This window comes from Myotis davidii, unplaced genomic scaffold, assembly GCF_000327345.1.
Source record: "Myotis davidii unplaced genomic scaffold, ASM32734v1 scaffold765, whole genome shotgun sequence".
Lineage (NCBI taxonomy): Eukaryota > Metazoa > Chordata > Mammalia > Chiroptera > Vespertilionidae > Myotis > Myotis davidii.
The window spans coordinates 916511-928083 of NW_006296056.1; the positions used below are offsets into that span (position 1 = coordinate 916511).

The 11573-nt window shown below is 40.9% G+C and overlaps 1 long non-coding RNA gene across 1 annotated transcript in view; it reads left to right on the plus strand.

Moving 5' to 3' along the window:
• Nucleotides 1-1442: 1442 nt before the first annotated feature.
• Nucleotides 1443-11573, plus strand: part of LOC102765824 — a 22086-nt gene continuing 11955 nt past the window's right edge. Inside the window, exons 1-2 of the long non-coding RNA XR_436032.2 lie at nt 1443-1524; nt 11334-11388. This is a non-coding gene — a long non-coding RNA (uncharacterized LOC102765824). The remainder of the gene's footprint in view (nt 1525-11333; nt 11389-11573) is intronic.

The following is an 11573-nucleotide window of genomic DNA, read 5'->3' on the forward strand; positions in this document are numbered from 1 at the left end:
TCTTCTTCCATTTCCTCCCACTTTAACCAAACCTTCTACCATTGCAACAATCTGTATTCCATGATGAAAAGTTTGACCCAATAATTAACATTTTACATGCTCTTTGGCTCGGTGTGTGAAGGAATTCTTACCTTTTTTGTTTGTTTGTTAATCCTCACCTGAGGACATTTTTCCATTGATTTTAAGAGAGAGTGGGAGGAATAGAGAGACAGACAGAGAAACACCGATGTGGGAGAAACACATCAATTGAGCCTGCACCTGAGGTACATGTCCTTGACCGGAATCAAACCTGCAATCCTTCAATCTGCAGGCCAACGCTCCATCCACTGAGTCAAACCAGCTATAGTAGAATTTCCACATTTTGATTCCTCTATGTAAAAGAAGAGGCCATACACTTACATTTCCTGCCTTCCCAAAAGCAAAGCTCAAACTAACCTAGGCTCCACAAGACAGGCGCATCTGGATGACAATGTGGTTTGAAGGAGAGGGAGGGAAGAAAGCATCACACCAAATTCACCACAAGTGACATGCAGTGTCCCAAGGGGTCAGTGGAGGACATGTTGCCGAGGAGATGTTGCCTCATGTCCAGCATCAAAACCAAAAAACTGTGGTTTCCATGGCTACCAAGGTCTCAAGGGGGACAGCCCAGGAGGGCCATTAAGATACTTTCTGTCTCTATGGCCTCCAGTCATTATTTTCTGACTTTCCAGAGATTATTCTACAGTGCTTTGACAGACATATAAAGAAAGGGCTTTAGGAAAGGCAAGAGTGAAAGCAGTGAGGTACCAGCTAGGAAGCTCCTGTATTAGCATAACCAAGGCAAGAGATTAACCTGGGCTAAGGTGGTAGCAATAAAGCTCACCAACGGGCCTATGCTTGGACACTCGTAGTAATGCTGACTACTGAGAATATGGAAACAAAGGCCCATTCCATTCTTGGAAAGCCTAGATAGTTGGAAAATTCTTCTTTAAGTACTTTGACAATTCCTATCAAGATTGTAGAAAATATCCACATTCCTTGGTTAAGAAATCCTACTCTAAACAATTTATCTCAACCTTCTGGTCCTCTTAAAGAAACATTTTAACCAAAAAAAAGAAAAAAGTAAACGTGCGGAGCTATTTGTTGTGGCGTTAATTTTGAGGGTAAATAAAGCCTTAAATCTGGTCATAGAGAGATGATTTCTTAAAATACGGTCTGTAATTCAGTGGATTTGTACGCAGCCATTAAAAAATTAAAGTATGAAGAAACAATTCATCATAGAAAACGTTTGTGTAGGACATAAAGCAAATAAAGATCACCGTAAAAGGTCGGTCAGCTTGTACCTGCTTTGTTAAAGTAGGTCCGAATGTGAGCAAGGTTTGGAAAGGAACATGGGGAAGTAATTACTGTATTAAAAGGGTTGAGCGTGTTGTTTTTTTAATTTTCCATGAATTTTACAGGCTCCTGGTTTCATATTTTGGCTTCTGAGAGATTTCATGTTCCCTCGAGGGTGGTGCCAGACCAAGGAAGTCAAATTGCTCTCTGGTAAGTAAAACATAAACTTCCCCAATAAATTCCACCATAACCCTAAATGAATCAGAGGAAATTGCTCTTCTTGGGCATCATAAGTCTTCCTGCAGAGCCCAAGGCCAAGGATGAGAAGGTACAAATATAAATCTGGAGACAAATCTTGAGGCCCATGTGTCATTTTAATGTATTGGAGCAAAGAATATACTCTTCCGGCACTTGTTTCTCTTCCCTTTTGTAATTCCTGCTTCTTAGTGGAGCAAAAAACAAAAAAACAAACAACACACCAGAAAAAGCAGCTCACTAGATAACCCCCCACATTCCTTTCCGGTGCATGAATAGCTCTAACATGGCATAAGTAGAATCTCAAAGAGAAGTCAGTGGGGTCCTGTTGAATGTCTTCCCCATGAAAATCTAAGCGTGAGATTTCCTGGGAACAACCAGCACCGCTACTGTAAAAATGACAGAAAACAGACAGAAGCCTACAACCTGAGGTAAGAGCACACGACACGGGCTGTTTTCAAACAGAATTGGGATGTTCCTGCAATAAAATCAAGAAGGGACGTGGTGAGACTTATTGTTATCACAACGGCTTTCCCAAACCCATTGCCTATTATACTGAAGTTCAGGATTCAGAAAATGTCTGGAAAGAATGCCTGTGGTCTTGAATTTCAGGCAGAGACAGTTGAGCACAATTACAAAAGTAGTTGGCATACCCTGCGATGAAAATAACTGCTTTTTTTTCTAACAATGGGAATTGGGATGCAGGAACTGATGAAGGGAGCATCCTGAATACCTTTGTCATTACAGAGGAGCAGGTGACAGGAAGCAGATTGGAGGGGGCTCTTGAGTTGGGAGCCATTCTGTAGGTAGTTTTCTGTTTGCCTGGCTTCAGTGTAAGCTAAAAGCATCCACTGTACATACAACCTAGTGTCATAGAACCAGGGCAAGCCATGCTTTCCTGGATAAATGCTATGGTCCCTCCTCACATGTAGAGGAGACTAGTCTACAAAAGTTTTAAAAAACAACAACTTAATAACACAATTGTCTGACAAGCACATGGATGGTGGGAGGGTTAATTTTATACATGCTTTCTGAAGAACTGCTTGGAAATATTTATTTAATATAAAAATGTACACTCAGCAATTCCACTCTGAAATGTATCCTGCAGGTATTCTTGCACTTGAAAATATGATATCCATATACTGCAGAATTATTTGTAGTAGCAAAAGTTAGGCAGCAACCTAAATTTCCACCCATAGAGAATTTGTTAAATAAATTATGATGTAGTTAATAGCAATGAAATAATATACAGTCAACAAACAAATGAGAAGGTGCTCTATGTACAAATATGGAATAAATCTTCAAGATATATTGTTATATAATAAAAGCAATATATAATGTATATACAGTAAGACAGTATGAATCCATCTATGTGTGTTTGTGTGTGTGAATATGCATTTGAAAACTCAGAGACTATCCCAGGAGGCATACACAAGAAACTAGCAACAGAATTTATCTCTGGAAAGGGGACGGGAAATGGGTGTCTGGGGAACAGAAATAGGAAAAAGGAGCTTTCTGTCCCATCCCACCCCCTGCCCCCATTCTGCTAAATTTTGTATTATTTGGTCCAAAAAATTGATGTCTTAAACTATTGCCTCAGGAAATTGGGACTAGACTAGGGACAGGGGAATGGGAGGTTTCATTTTTTTTATTGTAAGCTTACTTCTGTATCATTTGACTTAATGTATGTTATTTTTATCTTGGTTTAAAAATTAACCATAAAAATAATTTTAAATACTCTGTTCTATTTAAAACACTCTATCCCACTATGCAGTTGTTTGTGCCAATTTTTAAGAGTAGAAAATATGTCACTGGAGCTATAATAGTGACAAAATATTCAGGATATTATGGGAACAAAAAGAGAGATCAATTAATTCTGCAGTCGGGTGGATGGTTACCAGGAGACGCAGGGATGGAAGGCTCAGGTTAAATGGGCCCATAAAGAATGCTAAATTCACCAGACAGATACCTGCACAAAAGCTTTGTAGGTGTGGGAAAAGCATGGAGATGCACAGAACATGTCATTTGGGGGAGCCACAAGCGATCTGGTGGGTGTGAGGGTAGGAATGGCATGAAAGGAATGGCTACACATCAGCTGGAAAGGGGAAAACAGGAGTTGGAAGGAATATCACCAAGGGCCTTGAATGCCATACTAAGGAATATTGACCTTGTTTAATACATCAGTGGATCCTAAACCTAAATGGTTATCAGAATTACCTGGGGGATCTTTGTAAAAATACCAATTCCATGCCCTTCCAGCATACCAATTATATCTGACTTCCTGATGGATAGAGCTGGGAATCTGTAATTTAAAACTAAAATCCTCCTGCCTCAGCCATAGACATAGGGGAATCATTAGAATTCCACTTACAAGCACCATTCTGTGTGCAAGGAGAAAGAAATGGAGCCAAACGTCCCACTAGGAGGTGATTAAGAATTAATCATATGTACAGTCTCACTTCTTGTACCTGTCGGGCTGAAAATGAAGAGCTCTGTCCAGGTTCTTAAAATTCTGAACTCATTCTCGCCTGGGCTGTGCCGAAGATGGGACAGGAATGGAATTGGAGAGAAAATAAGAGAAGAAGAAGAGCTACTGTTTAATCTGCTACCTTTTCCCCCTGCTCCTCCCTCCAAGCATCCTCATTATGTTCGTGCTGTGAATACCTGGCCAGGAAGAACATGAAAGATGCCAGGACAATCAAGCACATGTACTAAGGTTTTCCTTAGAAGCAAGAACTCTTTTCCTGTCTTTTGTTAAAACAGCAATAACCGTCACCCATAACCAGTCCATATCCTGGGCAGCAAATTTTATGTGACCTTTAGGACAACATTCAGTTGCTGTCATCAGGTCCCAGGCTGATGTTAAGGACACGAATGATGCTTGCCAGAAACTGGTGCTCATGGATTCCTCCAGAACCCTCCTCCCACTAGAAGTTTTGCTTCATTGATTTAACACATACCTGTTGAGCACAGAGATATGAAGATGCATTAGACACGGGTCCTGTCCTCAACGATGTCACCTTCCCTATTGATGAATAGATCTATGATTTCTTCATCCTGCTCAGTATTATGTCAGAAGAGTCACCACAAAGTGATAACAACCCAAAAGGCAGGTCTTCAGTAGAACAATCCCGGCTAATTTCATTAAACAGAGAATATTACATTTGAAAAGAACCTTCAGTATCATTTTGTCCGAACACCTCAATCTATAGATGACACAACAAAGATGCAGAACAATAAATACATGATTTGTTCCCAATTACACGGGAGGCAGAGGGCAAAAGTCAAGCTGAGTTCAGAAGCCCTGACTTAACACTCTGACTCTTGTAGGCTGGGTAAATGCAATTTCAATCCCAATGTCTTCACTAATCTGCCTGAATAGAATATGAGTGGGGCTAGGCATTAGATTCACTTTATCTCTTGAGGGAGGTGAGGCAATTTGAGAACTTTAAAGTTACTGGGATAGGATATACTGACACATAGGAGAGAGATTATGACTTCACATGCCAATGTCAATGATGAATGATAAATAATACAGGTAAAGTCCCAGACTTTTTACTTGAATATTGCCAATTATCAATAGTGAATGTGGTTAAATGTGCTTATTCTCATCTGTGCCAGCTCCAAACCTATAGTCTACCCGTATTCCTTTATCCCATTCCCTCTCCACTACATTGTAATGAGACCTTAGAATCATTCCCCCACGCAACTCTAGACAATGACTGTCAATCCATCTAAGATGACATGTGAGTGCAAAGATTTTGCTCATTTGCCTTCCTACATCAAAACCTAAAATAGAATGGCTTAAAGGATAGAATAGAAAGGAAAAAGCAAGAGGAGTGTTCTATTGGGTAACACAAAAATGACTGGAGGTAAGACTACCCAGAATCAATTCAATATGATTCACTAAATGTTTACTGGGTGACAGCACTACATGGGATAAGGGGTATATTGACATGATTCAACACAGTACCCATCTTCAAATGTTGCCACACCAGAGTAGGAAAGATTTCTATAAACAGAAAATTTTTAAACAATATAGTAGTTATTGTAACTGAATAAGCTCCATGCCTTTGGATAGGGATCATGACTATATTTTTCACTGTTGTTTACACAGCACCCAACATCATACCTGGCATTGACTAAGAACTCAGTGATATCTGTAAAATGGTTGAGGCAGAGATCAGAATACTTATTTTTCTGAAATAAATGGGCAAAATCCTTAAGGAAAAAAATCAGCTTTCCCTGAATCTTGCAAAATCAATAAAAGTTTTCCAGATGAAGAGGCATGCATAAAAAGAACTCTTATTGATAACTTTCCTCCAATATTATGATGAAAAACAAAATCAGCCATTTGTCCTTCCTTTGTTCATAGATAAGATACCAATCATCCATGTCCCAAATGATTTAGGAGTGCTGAAGGCATATATACCGGTAATAAAGTGAAAGGTATAACTATGTTTTCATCAAAGCTATTGTAATCCATCTTTATTTGTGGTAGACACCTTAGAAACGCCCCCAGATCAACAGTGCTCCACGATTTCACCTGGGTACATGCTCAAAGAGTGATCTTTTATCTGGCTTCTTTGTGGAGTACTAATTAAAATCAATTAAGGTGACATATCCTTCACTGGCTGGGTTTTCCCAGTGCATAACAAAGAGACAGAAGAAAAGACTTAAAGGGTAATAACATGTTACTTGTTTTTACTCCAGAAATCGCAGATGTCTGTTTCTAATGGATGAACAACTGAAATTTCAAAGCACTTATTTCAAGCATCACTAAGTGCCTTCCATCAAGCTGTAGCGTTCGAGATCTGATTAGCATGATCTCCTCTATAGTTGTGCTTGAGAGAATTCATTCCTGGTGGTTTTCATGAAGAATGTCTTCACTCTTCCTTATCTTTGAACTTTGATAAGCTTTTGATAGCCCTGCCCCCATCTTTTGCACTAAATGACAGACTCTTTTGTGTGGTGTATTAAGCTTGTGTGCTAACTTGTGTGTCTACAGAGAGACTGTAGGTCCAAGGCAAAGATATCAGGCCTCCTGTTTCCTTTATGTCACACATGAAAGGAAGGAAAGAGGACAAAGAGAATAAAGGAGAGGAGAAAGGAAGGGAGGAAACACAAGGAGAAAGAGTAAGAAGGAAAGAATGAGGCATGCACTGTTGTAGGTGGCAGGAATGGCTCCATGTGTCTGACTGGTGGAGAGGTTGGGGGGGCTGGGGCAGACCAAACCTGGGTTCAGCAACCTCAGTACTTGGGTTCTGGCTAGGGAAGAATTCAGAGCAAGATGCAAACTGTGAGAGAACATTTATTGGGTAGATTACAGAGGTAGAAGCAGTAATTCCTAGAGGAAATGGGCTTAGGAAACAAGGAGGTAAAGGAAGGGCCCTTGGAGCTTGGGGGTGGGGAAGCTAATGGTAACGTGCCTGGGGGTGGGGGAGGGGAAAAGGAAAGAGGAAGGAATGGGGGTACTCCCTGGAGGGAGAGGGGAGAGCACACTGGGTCCTCCATCCTAAGGATTTTAAGGGCAGAGATTTCAGGGGAGGTTCCCGGGAAAGATCTTAATAGAATATTCAGCAGTTTTTCAGGTGTGCCCCTTCAGGGTCTGGGTCTCCACTGATTGTTTGACAGGCAAGGGGTCCACGAAGCTGGTCCTAAGGTCAGCCCTCGCTGGTTTGTTGCTTATCTGGACCTGGAGCTGAGCTACAACTGAGGCCTAAATGTTCTCACTCGGGAGGAAAGGCCAGGGGGTCCGAGCCTCTTGTGGGCTTCTTCGGAAGGAAGCTGCCCTGTGAAGGCCCCTTCTCCGGGGACAGCCATGGGCCGCCACATGTATCACATCAGACTCTGACTCTCCCCCATCCCTGCGGCCGAGGGGCTGAGTGGGGTTTCAGCATCTGAGGCAGGGCTATATCCTGTGTGAAAAGATTGAGCCGTTCAGATTATTTTCATTATTTGCCCTCGAAAATAACTGAGAGAGTTAAGTGTGAGACATAAAAAATAAAATTAAAAAATGAGGAAATTCCCTGTCAAGCCACAGAGTAGAATGTATTCACAATACATGTCATCCAAAAGGACTTACATATGGAACACACACACACACACACACACACACACACACAGGCTGGGACAAACGTAGTTTATAGTTGTTTGTATGGAAAATAATACAATAATTCATACATAATAATACAAGAATAAGCCCTGTGTTTCACAACTGTAACTACTTTTGCCCTGCCCTGTATAGGAGAAAAAAATCAGACAACATGATAGTCAAAAGATTTGCGTAGCTACTTCCCATAAGAATATATTCTACATAGAGTGGCCATAGACTGTATTGTCCAAACTGGGACTACATTTGAGGGTGAAAGGGGGCCCTCCTCAGAATTATCCCAGAACAACAGGAGTGAGCCAGGCTGACCTGACCTGAGACCTACCTTAGTATGGTAATGGCTTTTGTCATAAAAGCAAAAATCCTCTTTGGATTTCTTTTGATTAGTGAAAACCAGTACTAATGTAGGTCTTTTGTAAAAGCCAGTGGCATAAGTTTCAGAAAGTGGGGGACACCTGCATTGACCTTCTGATGATGTTTCAGAAGGAGGATCAAAACTGGCAGGAATTTCTTTTTCCTTCTTCACAATTTCATGTGTAGAAAATTTGTTCTCACTCTAGATCTTAGCCACCTCAGCATATTGTTCTTCTTTCTTTATAAGTCAAGATCTTTCATCTTTTCATTTTAAAGGAAGCACCTTGTGGCTTCTCTTGGGCATACCTGAATCGCCAGCATCACTGTTCTTGCACTTTAGGTCCATCATTAAGTAAAATCGGGGTGACTTGAACACAAGCACCGTGACACTGTGACAGCTGATCTGATAACAATGACAGCTACTGTGTGACTCAGCGGCAGTGAGCGTCTACAGTGTGGCAAAGGGATGATTCCCATTCCAGGCAGGATGGAGCGGGACTCACAAGATTTCATCATGTTACTCAGAGCAGTGTTCAATTTAAAACTTATAGATGGTTTATTTCTGGAATTTTCATTTAATATTTTTGGATCTTTCTTAATGACAGAAAGCAAAACCACGGATAAGGAGGACTATTATAGTCAGTTATTTCATAGAAAGAACTACCAGGCTGAGCCGTGCAGAATGTCCTCCAGTTTACTGAGAGACAATGAAGGACATTCCAGGTGAAGAGAGCACGTGGGGAAAATTGGGGGCATGTAAGTGAGTGCATAATTTGTTCACTGTTCTCTTTTGCAACCCAGTCAATTAAAAGTGGGAAAAATGTGGGTGACCAACAGACCGTGAAGTAAATACCTACTGGTCTCCAGAATCAGCTGATCAATTCTGTCCACATGAAGTGAAAAGGGATGGAGAATTATCCAGATGCTGCATGCCACGAGATAAACAAAAGTAGCTGAGGATTAAGTATCCCAGTTTACTGATCTTCCCAGATGGACTTCGGATTGAGTTTCATAGCCCCCTAGGGTATGTCCCTCTGGATTGAGTTTCATAGCGCCCTAGGGTATGTCCCAGAGGGACCGCCACAGAAGCCACCCGGAGTGAGATCAGGGAGGAAAGCAATGTCCCAGGGTCTCCAACCCTGATGTAACCAGAACTGCTCCTCTTGTATCTGTTTCCTGAATTAGCGTTTTCTGTTTAAGATTTTTCTGAGAAAGTCATTTTCCACATGACAGGGCAGTTATTCTACTTTTTAAAAAATAAAGTGTTTAAACGACTGATCTATAAAGGGCAAATTCACAGAATAACCATACAGCCATTTGTTGCACTCTGTGGAGACACAATTTAATCACTGTTAAGTAAAAAGAAAAATCGATTGATTTTTATTCCTTTGAAATTATAAGCTACCTGACATTCTAGTCTATAGGTAACACCTACTTCTGATTTTTAAGAGAAGGAAGACGTCTGTCACATGGTCTCAGAGATGAAGGAGCTTGTCCAGGCGCTAACCTTGCTTACCTCTCCTCACTCTCACATCCTGTACTGAGGGGCAGAGCGGGGTGTATACTTTGCTCTGGGAACCATGAGCCCCTTCAAACCTGTCTCTGGGTTGCCATGCTGTTTTGGTGCCTGGGTGTGAGGAAAAAAACAAGATCTCATACTCCGCTCTCAGATTTCCCCATTTAGTCTCAGTTCGTGACTTTATTTGCATGTATTTACATTCTTTATTTCATTTATAAAATAAGTCGAGAGATTTTATAGGCCCACTTAATGTGCTAGCATGCAGGATGCCCAGCCATTTCTAGATAGTTTATATATTCAAGTGATTCATTTCCTCTGTTCTGTCCTTCAACTCTCCTAGGGTCACAGTTCTTCTAGCAAATGGAATTTTATAGTTTTTAGCAAAGCAATTTCATAAGTTCCTGAAGCAATAGATGTATGTGTGTATATGTAATTAAAATTGAACAGATACATATATATGTGTTTGTATACAAATGTGATTTTACACATTACATATTCTATATTAGATATATGTATAATTTGACTATATCACCTGTAAATAAAAGACAGCAATCATCAATTCCCCCCCCCGCCCCCTTACTTACTAGTTGTAAGACCTTAGATTCCTGGACTGTAAAGTAGGAGTAAGTGTTATATAAATCATATTGACAGAGTTTGTATAAAGATGCATCGTATTTGTATGATAGGATAGCATGCTATAATTGATCTTCATTTCCTGCCATTGTTCTTCCATGGCTTTGACCATGAACTGAGAAAATTAATTTTAATTAACTGTCGTTGGAACTGTTATATCCAGGTGAGCACTGTTTTTCCACGTGACTACCCTGGGAACCAGAAATTTATTTCAGTTGTCTTTGTTTGTGCAACAAAAAGTTTTTGGCTACCACTATCTGGTATAGAATGAGTGAAAAATAGGGTATGGTGTATTCCTAAATGCTGGGGTCCAACCCCAGCAGGTCCAGGGGTCCCCAAAGGTGTGGATGGAGTCGGCGAAGAAGGAATGACACGGAGACAGCGTTCAGTTGATCAGCAGCCTTGCCAGGATCTCTCGCCACAATCTCCAGCCAAGTTCTGTGTCCATGTTCTCTTGCTAGGTTCTCCAGACAGGTTCGGTCACCAGGTTCTGTCTATGTTCTCTCCAGCGAACTTCTTCTGTCTAAAGTGATTAATTACCCACCTAGCAGTTAAGAGGTTTTATTCCCTCCCTAACTTCAGGGGAAAATCCCTACCTGGGGAAACAACCTTTCTCAGAGAGGTGACCTTGGTTAAAACACATAGTGCCAAGAAGGTGACCAAACATATTAAGAACAGTATGCCATATATTCCAGGTCCCTTGAAAGAGCAAGGATGGACCGGCTCCCAGCACCTAAAGTACCTGGAGAGGAATGTAGTATAGGACAAAGGCATCAGTTCTCCAGCCATAATTGCCAGAGTCTGAATCCTGGTTTAGCCATTTGCTAGCTGTGTGGCCTTGGGCAAGTTATTTCACCTCTCTGAAATAACTCTCACCTCTTTTGCTGTCAAATTAAGGTAATAATAGAAACTATTATTGTGAGAGTTTATGAGTTTAAACCACTGGGCCTGGCACATAATACACATTACACAAATAATAGCTCTTAGTAATATCCCCTTGAGAAGGTGATATTGAGACATGTGCTAAACATGAGGGATGGATAAATGAGTGGCCTGTATTCCACTCCAGACACTATTCCATCCTTACACTCAGTTATTACCAGTGGGCAAGCTAACCATCTGTTTTTCTCTCTCTGCTCATTTCAGCTCATCTACGGCAGTGCCATGAACATGACCCCACAAAAAAGCAGTCAACATAAAGGTACTTTTTAAGTGATAATTTAAGTGTATGAAAACAGCTAGTTTTCAAACATCGCTGATAGGCATATAAACTGATGGAGGAAGTGCTCTTCTCTGAACTTATCCCATAAAATAGTCATAAATATAAACCAGAATTTACATAAAGGACACTCACCTTCTCTACGGGGAATAGAGCTTGGGTCCTGC